Source organism: Giraffa tippelskirchi, chromosome 5, assembly GCF_054371585.1.
Source record: "Giraffa tippelskirchi isolate mGirTip1 chromosome 5, T2T-mGirTip1v1.2.pri, whole genome shotgun sequence".
NCBI classification, from domain to species: Eukaryota; Metazoa; Chordata; class Mammalia; order Artiodactyla; family Giraffidae; genus Giraffa; species Giraffa tippelskirchi.
In genome coordinates this window covers 142,418,183-142,440,475 of record NC_137279.1, presented here as the reverse complement: position 1 = coordinate 142,440,475, position 22,293 = coordinate 142,418,183, and the positions used below count along the sequence as shown (strand labels likewise).

The following is a 22,293-nucleotide window of genomic DNA, read 5'->3' as shown; positions in this document are numbered from 1 at the left end:
CATAGACACTGAGACGGCACTTAACAAAACATTACTTGAATGCTTCAAGTGTAAATGAATCAGACACATGTGGATTGAATTTATACTATCATGGATCTGAAAGTCTTCTGCCTTAATGTGCTTTGGAGTTTTAAGTTAAGCCCCAAACATTTGAAGCACAATTCAAGATGTTGATGTGCCCCGAATCTCTTTGGGTTGCCAGTTTTAACTTTATTTGCTTAGTCTTATCCTTACAGGAGGTATATAAAATGCATTTCATTTATAGTTGCTTTGGAAGGCATTCATAGCCACACCAGATTTTACCTGGTCTATCAATGGCATTTAACTGTATTCAGAGAGAATTTCATTCAATAGGAGAACTTTACCTTTTGATATTTGCAAATATTACCTTTCAAAGTTTGGGTAAATTTGTCAATGCTGGGTGTCAGGATGGTGATGCCACAGAGGAGTTGGTACAATCGTGGCTTTATCCAGACAGGGAGGTGGTTTTTCTCACTCCTGCTAAGCTATTGAATCCCCAAATTAAATTCAGACAGTGAAATGCTAAAGTGAAGTGTGGCTTGGTGTGATGGCAGAGGAGACAGAGACAATTGGATTATGTAAAAGGAATCACTTTAGATTTTAGTTAGTCAGTTCAGTTCAGTCGCTCAGTTGTGTCTGACTCTCTGTGACCCCATGGACTGCAGCACGTCAGGCTTCCCTGTCCATCACCATCTCCTATAGCTTGTGCAAACTCATGTCCATCAAGTCGGTAATGCCATCCAACCGTCTCATCTTCTGTCATCCCCTTCTCCTCCTGCCCTCAATCTTTCCCAGGGTCTTTTCCAATGAGTCAGTTCTTCCCATCAGGTGGCCAAAGTATTGGAATTTCAGCTTCAGCATCAGTCCTTCCAATGATTATTCAGGACTGATTTCCTTTAGGATTGAATAGTTGGATCTCCTTGCAGTCCAAAGGACTCTCAAGAGTCTTCTTCAACACCACATTCAAAAGCATCAATTCTTCAGCACTCAGCTTTCTTTATAGTCCAACTCTCACATCCATACATGACTACTGGAAAAACCATAGCTTTGACCAGATGGACCTTAGTTGGTAAAGTAATGTCTCTGCTTTTTAATGTGCTATCTAGGTTGGTCATAGCTTGTCTTCTAAGGAACAAGCATCTTTTAATTTCATGGCTGCAGTCACCATCTGCAGTGATTTTGGAGCCCCAAAAATAAAGTCTCTAACTGTTTCCATTGTTTCCCCATCTATTTGCCATGAAGTGATGGGACCAGATGCCATGATCTTAGTTTTCTGAATTTTTTTTAAGCCAGCTTTTTCACTATCCTCTTTTACTTTCATCAAGAGGCTCTTTAGTTCTTCTTCACTTTCTGCCATAAGGGTGGTGTCATCTGCATATCTGAGGTTATTGATATTTTTCTCGGCAACCTTGATTCCAGCTTGTGCTTTGTCCAGCCTGGCATTTCACATGATGTACTCTGCGTATAAGTTAAATGAGCAAGGTGGCAATATACAGCCTTGATGTATTCGTTTCCCAATTTGGAACCAGTCTGTTGTTCCATGATTTTAGATTTTGGTGCATAATCCCTAGTCAAACCTTCCTTTTAGAATACTGTAGTTACTTAAGCATAGGCCAGGGCTCAACCCCACCACCTCTTAGCTGTGACCTATAGTTACTCTAAGCCAATTTTGTACATCTGTGAACTGATTATGATAATAGTACTTACTGACAAGTACTGTCAGTAGGTATGATCTGCCCTGCTTACAACCTTATAACATGGTGATTGGCACATAGTATGCTCAACACAATCCCCAAATCCTCAAAAATCTTTTGCTGTCATTACAACCCACCATCTCAATTAGAAATAATCATCTGTGTTTAGTTCAGATATTTTCCATTTTTCCTCTGTTGAGAAGGTTTGGTTACATTAGAAAGGAACAGAGGGACCTCATAGCTACAGAGAATGTTCCTGGACAATTTCATCCAATGGTTCAGATTATTGTGCCTCATTTCACTGCCTTACCAGAAGTAAAGATGTTTCATGCTAATCTTTCCCATCTTATTTAAATTCAAATTTTTATTATTATAGTATAATTTATTAGATATTAACTTATACATTATTGATCAGTGCTGAAATTAGCAAAAATTTATTGAGCCTGTTACATATAAGGCACTACTCTTGGGGCTATGACTGATTTCAGGAGGTAAAAGATTAAGCTTTTTCCTTGAAGAGCTTATAACTTAGTTGGAGTAAAAGATACACCCTAAGAATTAAAATACTAGATCTTGGAGAGTCATTGTCATGTAGTGGTTAAGAGTCTGGGTTCAAGTCCTATTTCTTCCACTTTCTATGTGTCCTTAACGACTCTGTGCCTCAGTTTCTTCATATGTAAAATAGGTAGAGTAATAGCATCACTTCATTGAGTTGTTTTGAGGACTAAATAAATTAATAGATGTGAGTTAAAATAATTGGGCTTCCCTGGTGACTCCATGGTAAAATAATCCTCCTGCAAAGCAAGAGACATGGGTCCATGGGTTCAGAACCTGGGTCGGGAAGATCCTCTGGAGAAGGAAATGGCAACCCACTCAACTATGCTTCCCTAGTAAATACCATGGATAGAAGTGCCTGTTGGGCTACAGTCCATGGGGTCACAAGAGTTGGACATGACTTAGAGACTAAACCACCACCAAGTTAAAATAGTGCCTGACAGAGTAAATACCATATGCTTCAGTTACTATACTGTTATCGTTATTGTTGCTGTTACTGTTAAATGTTAAAGCTGCTGAACAGTAAAAGCCAACAAAAGATCATTTGTCAACAAGATGATCAAAGGCACTTTTTAATTAGTTGTTAAATGAATAAGGGTGCTATAGCAGGAAGCTGTTACCCCCAAATTGGTGGTCCACAAGGAATTATTTGTTTACTTATTTGACAAATGTTTATTGAGCACTACCAGGTTCCAGGCAGTATTCTAAATGCAGAATAACAATCTTTGTGATAATTGGTAATGATATCTATGGCCTTAATAAATAGTATTTATAGAAAAGGAAAATGGAGGACATATATAGAAAATCGAGATACGAAGATATTTGATTATGCTGCTGCTGCTGCTGCTGCTAAGTCGCTTCAGTCGTGTCCGACTCTGTGCGACCCCATAGACGGCAGCCCACCAGGCTCCGCCATCCCTGGGATTCTCCAGGCAAGAATACTGGAGTGGGTTGCCATTTCCTTCTCCAGTGCATGAAAGGGTAAAGTGAAAGTGAAGTCGCTCAGTCGTGTCCGACTCTTAGCGACCCCATGGACTGTAGCCCACTAGGCTCCTCCATCCATGGGATTTTCCAGGCAAGAGTACTGGAGTGGGGTGCCATTGCCTTCTCCGATATTTGATTATGCTTTATGTTAGAATAAAATAGCAGATCCAATAGTGGGTGCAGTCAAGTTTGGACTCTCTAACTATCCCTCTGCTGTATTTAAAATGGATAACCAAATAAATGCTTTTGCTTGGGGAAAAAAAAAAAAAAACTATGGCAAAAAAAAAATAGCAGGTATTCTGTTATGAATGTAGTGGATGAGATTGTTTTGGTAACTTATAAATATCTATAGCATATCATTTACAAAGAAAAATTACTGGAAAAAATGTGATCCAAAGTCAAGTGATGTAAATTGTAATGTAAAACCAAGAGAAAAGAGATAATAATGTATATAATTACTAGAGGTATAAAAGTGTACAAATAAGAAACTCTTTAGTATTTGGAACAGGCTTGAACAAGATTAGAGTACAGCAGTTTGTAATAAATTAATATTAAAAGCTAGATGATTTTTCAAGTAAAATATGACTAGCAGAAAAATTGAATGAGATAATAAAAAATTAATAATTCAAATTAATATTTTTAGATTATCTTTTGACAAGGAAAGTGACTCAGGATATAAAAGAGAAGTAAATGTTGGTGAAAGCATTACAAAAACAATTAACTCTTTCCAAGAAGTTAGGTTAAGAAAGTGTTAGCAAGGACTTAAAATAAAGAAAAACAAGTTGCTGTGAACGTTAATAAATGTAAGTGAAGGAAATTAAATCATTTACGCTTCAATCTACTTGTTAACTTATTCACTGATTTATTCTTTCAGCAGCTTTTTTTTGAGCAAAAGGCTGGGTATCTCTCTAGGTGAAGAGTAAAGCATGGAGATAAAGACATGACCTGGGAAAATATTCCTGAGCCAAATTCTAGAAATCATACTTTCTAGCTCCTTCAGTTTATCTATGAGCTTTGTACTTGCTCCTCCAATCTCTCTTATGTACATCCTCCTTTCCCTTCTCTTTCTTTGTTTAATATGACATAAATATAACTGTTTGTATTTTTCTGGCCCTGCCTGGGTGCACGGCAGAAGGTTAATTGCTTCAGCAATAGTGGAGGAACCTCTGGGCCCAAAGGTGCATTAGTATTAAATAGCTGCTGCTGCTGCTGCTAAGTCGCTTCAGTCGTGTCCAACTCTGTGCGACCCCATAGACGGCAGCCCATCAGGCTCCCCCGTCCCTGGGATTCTCCAGGCAAGGATATTGGAGTGGGCTGCCATTTCCTTCTCCAATGCATGAAAGTGAAAAGTGAAAGTGAAGTCGCTCAGTCGTGTCCGACTCCCTGCGACCCCATGGACTGCAGCCTACCAGGCTCCTCCGTCCATGGGATTTTCCAGGCAAGAGTACTGGAGCGGGGTGCCATTGCCTTCTCCGTATTAAATAGCAGCAGCTGGTGAAGAATCCTCCTGCAATACTGGAGACCTGGGTGTGATCCCTGGGTTGGGAAGATCTCCTGGAGAAGGGAAAGGTTACCCACTCGAGTATTCTGGCCTGGAGAATTCCATGGACTGTATAGTCCATGGGGTCACAGAGTCGGTCATGACTGAGTGACTTTCACTTCAAGCAGCAGCAACAGTAATTGTTATTGTTATTACTATGGTTGCATCTTTCCTTATTTTGCTTCCTGCATTTATGTTCATGACGGAGGACCAGAAAACAAGGAAAATAAAAACCACATGAATGACAGAGAGACAGAATACAGGATGGGGAGAGGAGCAGGGAAGAGGCAGTGAAGGCAGCAGAAAACTGGCTTATATGGGTGTGAGGGTGGAGAGGTGCTCTCCTGTTGTAGGAACTCCGCTGGAAAGAAAAGACCTCCCTTTATTTCCATGGGCATCTTCTTATTGAGGAATATTGACTTGGATGTGTTATATTCCCTCAAGCTACTCTAAAAAAGGCAAGGTTTTCCTCAACCATAAAATTTTATTGTAAGAAAGTAAAGTACAAATTAAAATTTAAAAACATCGTTCAAATCTCATTACCCAGAGATAAACACTATTAGCATACTGGGTGCATCCTTTTACTCATCAGAAACAGAAGACATACTGGTTAAGTTCCTTGATTAACAGAGTGAGCTTTTTTCTTATGTTATTGGGCATTATCTCCTTTCTTTTGTGAAGGTATGGTTATCTGTAAATGATTTTCAAGAAGTCTTTGGATGACAAAGATTAGATAATGCAAATATGTAAAAATAATTATAAAATCAGTTGTTACAAAAGCAGTTGTTTTTCCACGTTCATTGTTAGCTTTGTAATTTAGTATTTTCATTATAAGTAGTGAATGAGTCAATAATTTTTTTGTAGTTACGGCTTTCTATTTCATGTTAAGAAATACTTTCTCTGGCTAAGATGATATTGGTATTCATTTCTCCTAGCACTTTTACTTTTTCATTTTTTTGTCTTTTTTTTAATACATTTAAAATTTATGTTGGTTTAATTTACAAGTTAATAGCATGACATTTTTTTCATTTTGAATGGTCAGCTTGTTATCCCAAATCATTTATTAAATCATCTTTCTGCAACTGTTTTAAATTTTTACCTTTATTATATATGAAATTCTTAAATGTGTTTGAATCTTCCTATACCCTTTATTTCATCTTATTGACCTAACTTTAACTTTCCTTCACATTTTATTTAGACTTGTGTTCAGTTTATCAATTACAGTATAAGAGTATTTCCTTTCATGATCATAATCATGTTTTGAATAATAATTTTGTAGTTTCTTCATAACAGTGCTTCACATCATTTTTATCCTAAGATTTTAAAATGTTTTCCTATCATAATAATAAAATCTTTTTATTTTATTATTTTATTTTTCATATCATTATATAAGAAAGCACCGATCTTGATACATTTATTTTTCATTTTTACTGTGACAGTATTCATATAGTACAAAATTCACTATTTTGACTTTAAAAGATGCAATTCAGTGACATTTAGTACATTCACAGTACTCTGCAACCATTATCCCTGTCTTGTCCAGAAATTTTAATTTCCCTCTTTAAAAAAACCCAATCCTCATTAAGCAATCATTTTCCCGTTCCCCACTCTTTGTGATCCCTGGCAACCACTACTCTCTCTTCTGTCTTTATGAATTTGCCTGTTCTTGATAGTTTATGTAAATGGAAGCTTATACCTTTAGTATCTGGCTTCTTTCACTTACCATAACTTTCTCACAATTCATCCATGTAATGGTATGTATCAATACATTATTCCATTTTTTGGCTGAATAATATTCATTCAGATAAATGGACCACATTTTGTTTATCCATGCATTAGCTGATGGACATTTGGATTGTTTCCATCTTATGGTTGTTGGGAATAGAGCTGCCATGAACATTTGTGTACAAATTTGTGTTTGAACATTTATTTTCAGTTCTTTAGAGTTTATACGTAGGAGTGGAATTGCTAGGTCATATGGTAATTCTATGTTGAAGTTTTTGAGGAACCACTAAACTCTTTTTCACTTGGTGCACCACTTTGCTTTCTTGTCAGCAATGTATGAGGGTTCCAGTCTCTCCACATTTTTGCCAACACTTATTTTATTAAAATATTTTGTATTATGGCTGTCTAGTTGATGTGGTAAGTCATTTCTAGTTTTGATTTGCATTTCCTTAAAAGCTAATGAAGGGCTTCCTGGGTAGCGCAATGCAGGAGACCTGGGTTCAGTCCCTGGGTTGGGAAGATCCCCTGGAGAAGGGAATGGCTGCCCACTTCAGCATTCTTGCTGGAGAATTCCATGGACAGAGGAGTCTGGTGGGCTATAGTTCATGGGGTCATAAAGAGTTGGATACAACAAAGCAACTAACGCACACAAAGAATAATGATGTTGAACACTTTTTTCATGTGCATGTTGGTATTTGCATATATTTTTGGAAAGGTCTTTCATGCATATTTTTGTGTTTATAAAAGTTTTATTGGTACATAATTTTAATTTGTTTTATGCTTTTGCTTTTAATACTAGAATTATGTTAGTTTTGAACAAGAGTAGGAAAATTTTTTTTCTGTATTCTGGAATAATTGAAATAACTTGGATGTCAGCTGTTTTGTGATGATATGGAATCATTTCAATATTATATTCATAAAGTTTTAGTTTTTTCTATCTATTGGTTTGAGGTTCATACTTTTTTGGATCCAATATTGGTACATTTTAGTATAATTTAATCAATTTTCAAAAGTATAAATTTAGTAGCAAATTTTTATATTGAGAATTTACTTATTAAGATTCTTCTCTACTAATATATATATTATATATACAAATATGGATATATACATTTATATATGTTTATTTTATGAGTATTTTGTATGAAATTTGAAATTTTTCTTTTTAAGTTAGTCTTCCCAGAGGATTGTTTAATAGTTTAAAGATGTCTTATATCAACTTATAACTCTTACTGTTTTCAAGTTAGTTAAGCTCTTATTATCAGATTTTATAAATATCCATGGGCATTTGAAAAGAATTTATACTATTTTTCAAGTTACAAAGTTCAATATATAGCTATTAAATCAAATTATTATAGAATCATTTTCTTATTTCTCTTTCTAATTTCTCTGTCAAATAATATGTATGAGAACATAGAATTTCATTATATTTGTGTTTTGTTAGTTTGTATTTCTAATGGTTTTCACTGGATTTCAAAGATTTAGATTTCAGTGTAATGTCATCACGGGTTAATTCATGTCTGTTATATCTTTGTTTAAATTATTCGTTTTATAAATATAAAGCAATCTTCCCTCTCCCTTTAAAAACATTTTGCATTAAATTCTTTATCTTATACTGAAGGTGAGCTTTATTAGTGCAATGATAGCAATAGACTTTTTGACTATTTTGGATTTTGTTTGTGCATTTACTATTATTGGAATAGTCTGAGAATCTTTTCATGCCATTCTTATTAATGGAATATAGCATCATCATAACATTCAAACAGAATAAGAAGTTTTCTTTCTCTTTCTGTCATGCCTCCAATAACTCTTGGTTGGGTGCTAGAATTATGATATTGAAAAAAGTATAGCATGGGGAATAAATTTTTGTGTTTTCTGTGGTCCATATTCTGGTGGATGCTTTAGTTCTGCTAATTGGGGAGTATGAAGTTAAATCAGAAGGGGAGCAGGTCAGTGAAGGGAAGAGCATGGCTAATTTCCAGTGTAAAAAGTAGGTCAGTTCTGCCTGATCCCACGAATTTGCTGCAGACCACAGTGGACCTTGGGTCTTTCCTGGAGGCTCAGTTGGTAAAGAATCAACCTGCCAACGCAGGACACCTGGACTCGATCCCTGGGTTGGGAAGGTCGGTTGGAGAACGGAATAGTTTCCCACTCCGGTATTCTCACCTGGAGAATTCCATGGACAGAGGAGCCTAGCGAACTACAGTCCATGGGGTTGCAAAGAGTCAGACACAACTTAGCAACTGAACAACATAAAGAATTGCTGTTTTCAGTCGAAAACAAACAAGTGAAAAAACTAGGCAGTTTAAAATGCATGGCATTTAGAGGAAATCTTCGCCTTTTTAGCACATCTCTCTCAGCTCATAGCAGGCTGATCTGTGCTTATGGATGCCAGAACCACTTGCTAAAAGCTCTCCTGAATGGTAGGGAAGACAGCAGTCTGTCTCGGTGTCATTTCCATTGTGTGCTATTGACCTTCTCCTGATTGCCCACTTTAGGTCTGTCTAAGATAAATGGTAGGAATGCAAAAGCTACTCTGCTTATTTCTATGGTTTTATATTGATGTGGATTTCATGGTTGATTTAGCAAGCCATTTTATATTTGGCTGTTAAGATGAATGAATAACCTGGTTTACCTGTATCAGTGCCCTTGTCTTGAATATCTGCTTTGAGTATGAATTGATTTAAGCTTAACCATGGCGTTGGTGTCACCTTTCTCTTGGACTTCTTGCTTTGTTTTACATAGCTGCTGAAAACTCAAATACACATCAGTTCAAATCGCCCAGAGATTGTTTATATGCTAAACAGGATAATGAGACAAGCAAACAAGCAATTAAAATTCATGCATCAAAGTGATTTCTGAAGGATGCCCTGTATATTCACGTCCTGAGCAAAGTAATAAAACCTAATGAGTCCTGAAGGGTTTCTTGGTCCAACGCTCCTCACCCCTCCCCCACAGCCAAAACAAAAATGTTTCAGTTTGAAGGATGAAGGTCTGCATTTTGGAATTAGCCTCATTTTCCCTGTCCACGAAGGCCACTGGGATCTGTGGGAAACAAGAGCCTTCTTTGCGGTGGGTAGAGGGAGAAGTTTGGTCTTAGGCCTCCCTGTTCAGAGACAGACCTATCCCCCAGCTTGAGGAGGGGAGGGGGAAATTAATGTGCTAGCATGACTTTAAGAACAGGTGAATATGTATCATTAAATAATGCTTTTATAATTAAAATCAGAACCTTTCTCGAGGGGATCTTCCCTACCCAGGGATCAAACCCAGGTGTCCCACATTGTAGGCAGATTCTTTACCAGCTGAGCCACAAGGGAAGCCCAACAATACTAGAGTGGGTAGCCTATCCCTTCTTCAGCGGATCTTCCTGACCCAGGAATCGAACTGGGTCTCCTGCATTGCAAGCGGGTTGTATACCAACTGAGCTATCAGGGAAGCCCAACATCAGAATGCTCATATCCAAATGTTGATTAGGTAATGTAATTTTCCTTCCAAAATTTATTAAAGAAAATCTAAATTTCATAACTAAAATGTCCAAATTGCATGGTTTAGCATGAAGTATAATCAAATGTATATGTGGCTGTTGGCTAAAGATCATCTCTCTAGGAGAATATGTTGTTGTAACATGTTACACTGATGCAAATCTGATTTTCTTTTTATTAGAGAATTTCAGTTCTGGAAGTCTTGATTTGTTTTTATATCTATAATAATTTTCTTCATGACCTATTCTGATTATTATAACCCATATTTATCTTTCTTTCTATGGGGAAAGTACAGCATCAAATTTCTATGTAGTTGTAAATTTGCACTACTTGTCTTGTGACTGTCTAATCTCGCAAAAAAACAAGGAGCCCCTGATGACATAGTCAAGGCCATTTTTTTCTACTCCATTTATCCTGCAGTGCCTGGTACACTACTTGCAGAGGTTCAAGGAAAATGCAGCTCATCTCTTAGAATCTTTTCATCACAAATGAAATTAGTGAATGAAACAGCATCCTTATAATGATGGTTATTAAATTCATATGATGTCACATAAGGATTTTATTTTTAAATGTTAGTTTTGAAGTGAAAGTGTTAGTCGCTCAGTCGTGTCTGAGTCTTTGTGACCCCATGGACTATAGCCAGCCAGGCTCCTCTGTCTATGTGATTTTCTAGGCAAGAATACTGGAGTGGGTTGCCATTTCCTTCTCCATGAAATATAACTAGAAACTGTAATTGTTGTGATCATTTTAAATGTAAAGTTTTTGCCTAGAAATTTTGTTTTGTAGTGTAAAAATTAATTAATTAAAACTCTTCATATATAGCTCCTGACATATGCCAGACAACACATTACAAATGTTTGTTGTTGTTGTTGTTCAGTCAGTAAGTCGTGTCTGATTCTTTGCAACCCTGTGGACTGCAGCACGCCAGGCTCCTCTGTCTTCCACTTTCTCCTGGAGTTTGCTCAGTTTGTGATCATTGAGTCAGTGATGCTATCTAGCCATCTCATCCTCTGCCGCCCTCTTCTCCTTTTGCTTTCAGTGTTTCCCAGAATCAGGGTCTTTTCCAGTAGTCGGTTCTTTGCATCAGGTGGCCAAAGTATTGGAGCTTCAGCTTCAATCCTTCCAATGAATATTCAGGGTTAATTTCTTTTAGGATTGACTGGTTTGATCTCCTTGTAGTCCAAGGGACTCTCAAGAGTTTTCTCCAGCATCACAATTCAAAAACATCAATTCTTTAGCGCTCAACCTTCTTTATGGTCCAACTCTCACATCCATACATGACCACTGAGAAAAAACCATAGCTTTGACTATATGGACCTTTGTTGGCAAAGTGGTGTCTCTACTTTTTAATACACTGTCTAGGTTTGTCATCAACTCTCCTTCCAAGGAGCAAGTGTCTTTTAATTTCATGGCAGCAGCCATTATAGATGTTAATGCACTGAATCCCTATTGCCTTTTCAGTTATATATTTCCTCATACAAGGAAACTATAATTCTCTAGGTTCAGAAGGTTTCCCCAAAGAATCCAATTATATAAGGCTGGACGTTATTTGCATTTAGCAACATGAGCAGTTGTAACATCACTGGCCATATGTTACAATGCAAATTTTAGTTCAAATATCTTCAGATTTAAGTCAAGATTCACAGGTAAGAGCTCTGACATGAAGACAGCTGAAAGACACTGAGCAGGTTGTGATTTGTAGAAAAAAGTGAACAGGACAAAAAGGAGGATTATTTTTGTACTCCACTGTTATCCTGACATAGGCCTGACTGGGAGTAAATCTTTGAACAAATATGCTAACAAGTCTGCCTTCAATAATTGGAAAAAAAATTTGCTTCTCTTCTCCCTTCCAGAGCACTGATGATATCCTTAGTTTTCTAGCTTTCTCTGCTGTCCTCAACCTACATGGGTCCTAATTTATCTGGGTAAATTTTAAAAAATAATGGCAGCTTTGTTAGTTGGTATTAAATATAAAAAGTAGCCTAGATAATGTACAGATTTTTTTTTTTTTTTTACCCATTGAGAAGTGTTTTTCTCTTCACTTCCACCATTGAAAGTTGAAACCAGAGGAGACTGTCCTTGCTGAATGTTTGGAGGGATCAGTGAGGCTTGATTAAAACCAGAGGGTGCCATGAGGAGCCAGTTTCAGAATTTTGATTACTACAAAACAAACTTTTATCTTGAAAATGTGTTCATCTCTCAGTGAACAGCCTGTTTATTCCAAATGTCTTGCAGTCAGTCATAGCCAGGCATATTTGCAGTTGGAGGAAGCCATCGTCCTTGATTTTTAGACAGTTGAAGATAGGGCCTTAGTGAAAATTTACTATTAAAAACAACTAAAATGCATCCATAAATATAGTATGTTTAGAAATGTTCATTTATTTAATAAATATTTTTCTTAGAGCCTTCCATATGTCAGGCATTGTTCTGTGTTCTAGGACTATGGTGCTAGACAGTGAAGTGAAAGTCGCTCAGTTGTGTCCTACTCTTTATGACTCCATGAACTATACAGTCCGTGGAATTCTCCAGGCTAGGATGCTGGAGTGGATAGGCTTTCCCTTCTCCAGGGGATCTTCTCAACCCAGGGACTGAACCCAGATCTCCTGCATTGAGGGAGGATTCTTTACCAGCTGAGCTACCAGGGAAGCCCATGGTGCTGGACAAGACAGGCAATATTCCCTCTTTCATGGAGGTTCCATTTTTCTAACGGTGGTGGTTGCCAAGGGTAGGGACTGTTTGGAGAGAGAGAGACAGAGACAGAGAGATAGATAGAAACAGAGAGAGAGAGAGACAGAAAAGTAACCAAGGAAATTAACAATAACTTCATATAGGTGGAAGTGCTATTACTCAGGGTGGGTCTGGGGCTCTTTTATGTTGGGTGGTCAGGGAAGGCCTCATGATGAGGTTAACCCTGGATGACAAAAAGGAGCCCGCCACAGGAAGATATACTGGCAGGGTGGTCGGGTAGTGGGAACAACTGGCACAAAAAAGTTAACGGTGAGGATGAGCTTCTTGTAATGAGAAGCAGAGCAAAGGCCATTAATTGAAACAAGGGGTGCACAGATGAGGGTGGTAGGATTTGAGGATGGAGAAGAAGGCGAGGATCAGATTGTCGGGGACCTTCGATTGTCGAGGATGTTTCGGTCACTGTAAGTTTGGATTAAATTTGGTTGAAATGCTTTCTTAACAAGTTAAAGATACGATCTGATGTATGATTTTAAAAGATAACTTTGGCTGCAACATAGAGGATGGATTACAACAGAGCAGGAATACAGCAGAAAGTTGTTTGAAAAATTTCATTTCAAATATGTGTAATGAGTACGGTACTTTTCTAGAACTTATGTTGGGAGATAAGGCAAATAATAAATCACTATTTAGCTTGTGAGTAGCAAAGGAAATACTTTGAAAACAGTTCTTCTTAAGGCTTAATGTGCAATTATATTGTGTGACAAAAATTTTAAAGAAAAACAGTTGGTTATATCTTATCTGTTCTACTTGGTCAATAATCTCAGTATGTCTTCTCTACTGACTTACCAAAGGGCATTTTGATGATCATTTGTTAGGTTGAAAATATGTAATTATCCATCTTGTTTTGCTTTTGAGATGAGGTTGTTTGACTATATTTTGATTCCCTTTATTGTGATTTATTTTTTTTTTTGGTTTTGGTTTTACACAGCTACACACATACATACAAATTACATAACTCCATGCTTTAGTTACAAGTGATTTTCTGTTTCTTGACTCTAGAGACATCAGTTTTGAAATGCTCTAATAATTATTTGACTACAAAAGAGAAACATTCAACCATTACTGTGTCTGTGACTACAGTGTGAAGAATGAGTATGTACGTGTATTTCTAGGAGAGTGTATATTTCATGTTAGATGGACCATGAGCCAGGCATTTACAGATTCCTTGTTTGGGGTTTTCAGGCTTTGATTCTGGAATAAGGAACTTTTTTTTATTTTACTGTTTATTTTATTACTATAGTTCCCACTGTTTAAATTGTGTGAAGCATCATGGGGCATATCATTTTATTTTATAGACTTTTTCAACGGGGGCTTAAAGTATTTAAGGGCAGAGAAAAGGAACAAGCCCCCCCCCCCCCATAAAAAGCCTCAGCAAATTCTGACTTGTGTAGAGACTATGCCTTCTAAATCAAAGTGCTTAACTATTCTTCAGCTTCAGTTGCTGGCAGGAAAGGATCAGCATTCGTTCCCAACCTATGACTGGCCACATCTTCTTTGGCAAATTATTGAGGATCTTTGTGGTCTTCAATTTTAGTTTCTGTAAAATATGGATAATAGTATTGACTATATCACTGATTAAGTAACCTGTGAATCTTTACATGACACCTGGTAAGCATCCAGTGAGAGGTGCCGTGTGATTGTTTTGATTATTATTATGACCATTATTCCATATGATACTCAAGTAAAGCTAAGTGGTAATTTGAAGAACAGTCACTAAGTGTCTACCATGGGCATTTGCACATGTGCTTCATGGGTATATAAACATGAATAAAATGGGATCTGAACTTCAAGGGAATTTGTCGTTTATTTGGGGAGGCATGAGCAAAACTGACTATTACAGAAGCACCCTGTGAACAAGTGCCCATGACCTTCCAAGGAGCAGCTTTGCTGGAACCTTCATCTGTATTTAGTCTACACTTAGCAGTGGAGGGTAGAGAGTTCTTGACTAAAGCTCCCTTGAATTCAGGCTTATGTGGTCTCTGGTGGTCTTTAGGTTTAGTGAAGTAGGCTCTTAACTACCAATCATGAGATTGAGTTCTTGTCTAGAATTGCAATTCTTGTTTTTTGATTCCATCACTGATTTATAAACTTTTTGTTTTCTTCCTTGGGTTAAATGATCTCATCTTTTCCCCACACTGATTTCTTTTCCATAAACTTGTTGTAAATGTAATTTTCAGTTTCTGCTGCCTCCTTTCTTTTCATGATGTGCTTCTTAATATGAATGCATTTAATAAGGTCACTTCTTTTCAAAGATGCCAACCTGACACTGTTTTACCTTTTGGGATTTTGGACCTTTGCAAGTCAGGGTTTTGGATCTTGTATCTTTCACTGGTTAACCCAAGCAGAGGAATCTGAAGGCTAGTTCAGTCCTTTATCGAAACACTTACCTGAATACAAAGCCAGATTTCTTGTTGATTACATGTTTATCTCCTCTTGTTTATTTCTGGGAAATATTTTCTTTTAAGCAATACCATTTTTGTGGTACTATTTGCAAAACCTCTTAGGAATACAATATCTTCTATATAACCACAGAGGAAGGTCTTGGCTTTCTGGTTTCACAAATAATACCAGAAAACTTGGTAGCTTGATGGAAAAAATAACAGGGAATTTATATACTGGAAAGAAGGGAGTGGCACGGAACCACAATCTTATAGTAGTGCAAGGATGAAATTTCCAGGGCATTTGTTGACAGTCTCCTAAGGGAAGAACAGTCTTGATACGTTTGGTGGTCATTTTCAGACTTTCTAGACCTTTCTGAGTGATATGAATTAGTGCAATTTGGCAACAAACTGCCTTCAGTTTGGGATCAATTGTGGTTAAAGTATACAGAGGATGTTTCTCTGTGGTGCTCCTTGAATGTTTTTATAAAATGAAAACAATTTGACCTCATTGGTTATCTATTTTAAATATAGCAGTGTGTACATGTCAACCCCAAACTCCCCATCTATCCCTTCCCCTCTAGTAACCATAAATTGATTCTCTAAGTTTGTGAGTCTGTTTCTGTTTTGTAAAGTGGATATGTGCATTTCCTCAGTTTTAAATACTTTATGGCTTTGTGCAAGGCCAACTATTGTTAGGCACCATTGATGTTTGATAGTGAACTAGTTGCACGAATAATATTTTGAAAACTATCCAAAGATGGAAAGGAGTTAAGTGCAAAATTCTGAGATGGCATGTTTTTAGAAGTCATGTGTTGACATTCTAAAACAACTCTGAATTAAGAAGAAATAAACTGTCTGTTGGGATACCAGCATTGTGATAAAAAGAAAAAAAACAATTTGACCTCTTAAGCTACTTTTTGTTACACTTACCACTCTGGTGGATTTTATAAAAGTACTTACTCAATATGCTCACATGCTTTAATTACTATCTTTTGCTTTCTCCGGGGTCTGAATATCAAGCTCCAGGGATTTTTAACCTGGTCATTTCATAATTTGAAGGCAAGTAATGGCAAGGTTCTCCTGTTTGCATTTCTGAATGACTGAGTTCATGTGGGTACATGTAATCTGAGCCATACGTCTTTACTCTGTTCCCTCAGGCAGGATAAGATGCTCAGCCTGCTGATCACATGCTGGCCACATGGGCTGATTTCACTTTTTTTTTGGTTGAGCCATGAAGCCTGTGGGATCTTAATTCCCTGACCAGGGGTTGAACCCAGGCCACTACAGTGAAAGCACTGAATTCTGATCACTGGATCGCCAGGGAATTCCCTGGTTTTGCTTTCTTACTCTTTCATTCTCCATCCCATGTAAAACCATGTAAACATATCCTTTTCCCTTCTATGCCAGCTGTGTTTTTTGTTTCATGTGTTTTTAAAGTAAGCCAGCTTGCCTTATTGATTTAATTGTCCTCTCTTTCTTTGTGAGTACAGGAAAAAATAATTAACTGAGAGAAATTTTTCAAATAAAGTGTAAGGGTGAAGTTTGTTCTTCCCAGCCAATTCAGGGAGAGATATATAGTAATTGACAATTAGAGGTTGTGAGGCTCTTCTTCACCTGGCAAATACCTGACTGGCTGAGTGACTTCTTTATTGCCCATGCCATTCTGATTGCTACCAATGTTCTAAATATTTTGAGTATCACCAATGATATGATGTATTTTTATTAGCAAAGCCATATGTATTCATTAAATAAATTTTGGAAAATGCAGAAAAGGAGAGGTGAAAAATGTAAGGGCCTTTATTGGGCTTCTTTATTTCTTGTTTAAGTAAATTCCTAGATAGTTTATAATTTCTATGCTGTTTTGAATGAGTTTTCTCTTATATTTTGTGGTTGGTAGTGTCTGTGTAGAGAAATGTTTTCTATCTGACCTGATCGTGTATTCAGCAACTTTGATAAACTTATTGCTTCCAATCACTTATTGATTCTAATCATTTCAAGATGACAAAGTTTGATCTCTTCTTTTCTAATTCTTATATACATCATTTAAAAAATAGCATTGGCCAGGAATTACAATACTCAGCAATGGTAGTAGTAACAGATGTCCTTATCTTGTTCCAGATCTTAAAAAGCATCTGTACTTGATTTTCTCCTTCAAGTATAATGCTGTTGTAGGTTTTTAATATATAAATTTTATTGTTTTCTAATTCTAAGTACCTTGTGAGTACTCTATTAGTTTTCTATTGCTAGATAACAAATTCACACAAACTTAGCCGAGTGACTTAAAAAGCAGAGACATTATTTTGCCAACAAAGGTCTGTCTAGTCAAGGCTATGGTTTTTCCAGTAGTCATGTGTGGATGTGACAGTTGGACTATAAAGAAAGCTGAGCACCAAAGAACTGATGCTTTTGAACTGTGGTGTTGGAGAAGACTCTTGAGAGTCCCTTAGACTACAAGGAGAACCAACCAGTCCATCCTAAAGGAAATCAGTCCTGAATATTCATTGGAGGGACTGATGCTGAAGCTGAATCTCCAATACTTTGGCCTCCTGATGTGAAGAACTGACTCATTTGCTGCAGTCCATAGACTGAATCAGACATGACTGAGTGACTGAACTGAAATGAACTCAGTTCAGTTCAGATGAACTCAGTTCAGTTCAGTCATTCAGTCGTGTCTGACTCTTTGCGACCCCATGGACAACAGCACGCCAGGCTTCCCTGTCCATCACCAACTCCTGGAATTTACTCAAATTCATGTCCGTTGAGTTGGTGATGCCATCCAACCATCTCATCCTCTGTTGTCCCCTTCTCCTCCTGCCTTCAGTCTTTCCCAGCATCAGGGTCTTTTCAAATGAGTCAGGTCTTCGCATCAGGTGGCCAAAGTATTAGAGTTTCAGCTGCAACATCAGTCCTTCCTAGCAGTGTGAAATTGCCAAAATTATTACCTCGCAGTTCTGGAGATCAGAAGTCTGGGTGAGTTCACCTAGGTTCTCTGCCCTAAGAATGACATCACAGTAAGAGTGAGGTTGGGCTCCAGCCTGGAGGCCTGGGAAGAGAGTCTTCTGCCAAACTGATTCCAGTTGTTGTCAGAGTCCAGTTCCTTACAGCCATAGATTTGAAGTTCCTATTTCCTGGCTGTCAGCTGGGGGCTGCTCTCTGGTCTTAGAGGTAGCTGACCTCCCTTCTCATGTGGTCCCCTCCATCAATAAAGCAGAATTTGTGCGCTGAATCCTTGGGATCTCGCTGACTCCTTCCTACCTGCTGAAGAAAGTTCTAGGCTTTTAGCGGAGCTCTTGTGATTAGATTAGGTCCACATGGACAATCTCACTGTGTTAAGGACCATGTACCTTATAATATAGCATAATCATGGGAGGCACATCTCATTACATTGGATTGGGTTGGGATATATTTAGGGGTCAGTCTAGAAATTCTGCTTATTGCAGATACATACCCAACCTCTGTTAAGTACTGTTATCTTTCTGTTAAATTCTTCCATACTTTTCTCAAAGCATATACACATGTATTCAGTTCAGTTCAGTCGCTCAGTCGTGTCCGACTCTTTGCGACCCTATGAATTGCAGCACGCCAGGCCTCTCTGTCCATCACCAACTCCTGGAGTCTACCCAAACCCATGTCCATCGAGTCAGTGATGCCATCCAACCATCTCATCCTCTGTCGTCCCCTTCTCCTCCCGCCCCCAATCCTACCCAGCATTAGGGTCTTTTCCAATGAGTCAACCCTTCGCATGAGGTGGCCAAAGTACTGGAGTTTCAGCTTCAACATCAGACCTTGCAATGAACAACCAGGATTGATCTCTTTTAGGATGGATTGATTGGATCTCCTTGCAGTCCAAGGGACTCTCAAGAGTCTTCTCCAACACCACAGTTCAAAAGCATCAATTCTTCGGCGCTCAGCTTTCTTCACCGTCCAACTCTCACGTCCATACATGACCACTGGAAAAACCATAGCCTTGACTAGACGGACTTTTGTTGGCAAAGTAATGTCTCTGCTTTTAAATATGCTATCTAGGTTGGCCATAACCTTCCTTCCAAGGAGTAAGCATCTTTTAATTTCATGGCTGCAGTCACCATCAGCAGTGATTCTGGAGCCCAAAAAAATAAAGTCTGACACTGTTTCCACTGTTTCCCCATCTATTTCCCATGGAATGATGGCACCAGATCCCATGATCTTAGTTTTCTGAACGTTGAGCTTTAAGCCAACTTTTTCACTCTCCTCCTTCACCTTCATCAAGAGGCTCTTTAGTTCTTCTTCACTTTCTGCCATAAGGGTGGTGTCATCTGCATATCTGAGGTTATTGATATTTCTCCCGGCAATCTTGATTCCAGCTTGTGTTTCTTCCAGCCCAGCGTTTCTCACGATGTACTCTGCATATAAGTTAAATAAGCAGGGTGACAATATACAGCCTTGACGTACTCCTTTTCCTATTTGGAACCAGTCTGTTGTTCCATGTCCAGTTCTAACTGTTGCTTCCTGACCTGCATACAGGTTTCTCAAGAGACAGGTCAGATGGTCTGGTATGCCCATCTCTTTCAGAATTTTCACAGTTTATTGTGATCCACACAGTCAAAAGCTTTGGCATAGTCAATAAAGCAGAAATAGATGTTTTTCTGGAACTCTCGTGCTTTTTCGATGATCCAGTGGATATTGGCAATTTGATCTCTGGTTCCTCTGCCTTTTCTAAAACCAGCTTGAACATCTGGAAGTTCACGGTTCACGTATTGCTGACTCCTGACTTGGAGAATTTTGAGCATTACTTTACTAGCATGTGAGATGAGTGCAATTGTGTGGTAGTTTGAGCATTCTTTGGCATTGCCTTTCTTTGGGATTGGAACGAAAACTGACCTTTTCCAGTCCTGTGGCCACTGCTGAGTTTTCCAGATTTGCTGGCATATCGAGTGCAGCACTTTCACAGCATCACCTTTGAGGATTTGAAATAGCTCAACTGGAATTCCATCACCTCCACTAGCTTTGTTCGTAGTGATGCTTTCTAAGGCCCACTTGACTTCACATTCCAGGATGTCTGGCTCTAGGTGAGTGATCACACCATCGTGATTATCTGACGGCCGACAGGGCCTAGGCTGGGCCGGGGCCCGGGGGCCGGGGGCGGCGGCCGACAGGGCCTAGTCTGGGCCGGGGGCCGGGGGCCGGGGGCGGCGACCGAGAGGGGCTAGGCCGGGCCGGGGGCCGGGGGCCGGGGGCTGGGGGCGGCGGCAGACAGGGGCTAGGCTGGGCCAGGGGCCAGGGACGGCGGCCAACAGGGCCTAGGCTGGGCCAGGGCCCGGGGTCTGGGGGCCGCGGCTGACAGGGGCTAGGCCGGGCCGGGGGCTGGGGCCGGCAGCGGCAGCGGCGGCGGCGAGAGGAATTACCCAAGGCCCAAGGTAAGAGAAACCCAAGTAAGACGGTAAGTGTTGCGAGAGGGCATCAGAGGGCAGACACACTGAAACTAAAATTACAGAAAATTAGCTAATCTGATCACACAGACCACAGCCTTGTCTATCTCAATGAAACTAAGCCATGCCATGTGGGGCCACCCAAGACGGATGGGTCATGGTGGAGAGGTCTGACAGGAAGTGGTCCACTGGAGAAGGGCATGGCAAACCACTTCAGTATTCTTGCCTTGAGAACCCCATGAACAGTATGAAAAGGCAAAAAGATAGGACACTGAAAGGTGAACTCCCCAGGTCAGTAGGTGCCCAATATGCTAATGGAGATCAGTGGAGAAATAACACCAGAAAGAATGATGGGATGGAGCCAAAGCAAAAACGATACCCAACTGTGGATGTGACTGGTGATAGACGCCAAGTCCGATGCTGTAAAGAGCAATATTGCATAGGAACCTGGAACGTTACGTCCATGAATCAAGGCATACTGGAAGTGGGCAAATAGGAGATGGCAAGAGTGAATGTTGACATTCTAGGAATCAGCGAACTAAGATGGACTGGAATGGGTGAGTTTAACTCAGATGATCATTATATCTACTGCTGTGGGCAAGAATCCCTTAGAAGAAATGGAGTAGCCATCATGGTCAACAAAAGAGTCCGAAATGCAGTACTTGGATGCAATCTCAAAAACGACAGAATGATCTCTGTTCGCTTTCAAGGCAAACCATTCAATATCACGGTAATCCAAGTCTATATCCTCACCAGTAATGCTGAAGAAGCTGAAGTTGAACGGTTCTATGAAGACCTACAAGACCTTCTAGAACTAACACCCAAAAAAGATGTCCTTTTCATTATAGGGGACTGGAATGCAAAAGTGGGAAGTCAAGAAACACCTGGCGTAACAGGCAAGTTTGGCCTTGGAGTACAGAATGAAGCAGGGCAAAGGCTAATAGAGTTTTGCCACGAGAACGCACTGATAATAGCAAACACCCTATTCCAACAACACAAGAGAAGACTCTACACGTGGACATCACCAGATGGTCAACACCGAAATCAGATTGATTATATTCTTTGCAGCCAAAAATGGAGAAGCTCTATACAGTCAGCAAAAACAAGACCAGGAGCAGACTGTGGCTCAGATCATGAACTGCTTATTGCCAAATTCAGACTTAAATTGAAGAAAGTAGGGAAAACCACTAGTCCATTCAGGTATGACCTAGATCAAATCCCTTATGAGTATATAGTGGAAGTGACAAATAGATTTAAGGGACTAGACCTGATAGACAGAGTGCCTGATGAACTATGGACAGAGGTTCGTGACATTGTACAGGAGACAGGGATCAAGAAAATCCCCATGGAAAAGAAATGCAAAAAAGCAAAATGGCTGTCTGAGGAGGCCTTACAGATAGCTGGGAAGAGAAGAGAAGCAAAAAGCAAAGGAGAAAAGGAAAGATATTCCCATCTGAATGCAGAGTTCCAAAGAATAGCAAGGAGAGATAAGAAAGCCTTCCTCAGGGATCAGTGCAAAGAAATAGAGGAAAACAACAGATTGGGAAAGACTAGAGATCTCTTCAAGAAAATTAGAGATACCAAAGGAACATTTCATGCAAAGATAGGCTCGATAAAGGACAGAAATGGTGTGGACCTAACAGAAGCAGAAGATATTAAGAAGAGGTGGCAAGAATACATAGAAGAACTGTACAAAAAAGATCTTCACGACACATGTATTAGGCTGTATTATGGGTGTGATTTCGGGAGCCAGATTTT

The 22,293-nt window shown here is 39.0% G+C and overlaps 1 protein-coding gene and 1 long non-coding RNA gene across 3 annotated transcripts in view; one reads left to right on the top strand and one right to left on the bottom strand.

Moving 5' to 3' along the window:
- The window catches only part of PTGFR (prostaglandin F receptor), a 64,445-nt gene that overhangs the window by 14,078 nt on the left and 28,074 nt on the right, over positions 1–22,293 (top strand). The window lies entirely within an intron of this gene.
- On the bottom strand, positions 277–16,023 carry LOC145506643 (uncharacterized). Its single transcript, XR_014054097.1, has 3 exons — positions 12,593–16,023; positions 11,284–11,444; positions 277–1,051 (listed from the first exon to the last, which is right to left on the bottom strand). It is a non-coding gene; the product is annotated as an uncharacterized LOC145506643 (long non-coding RNA).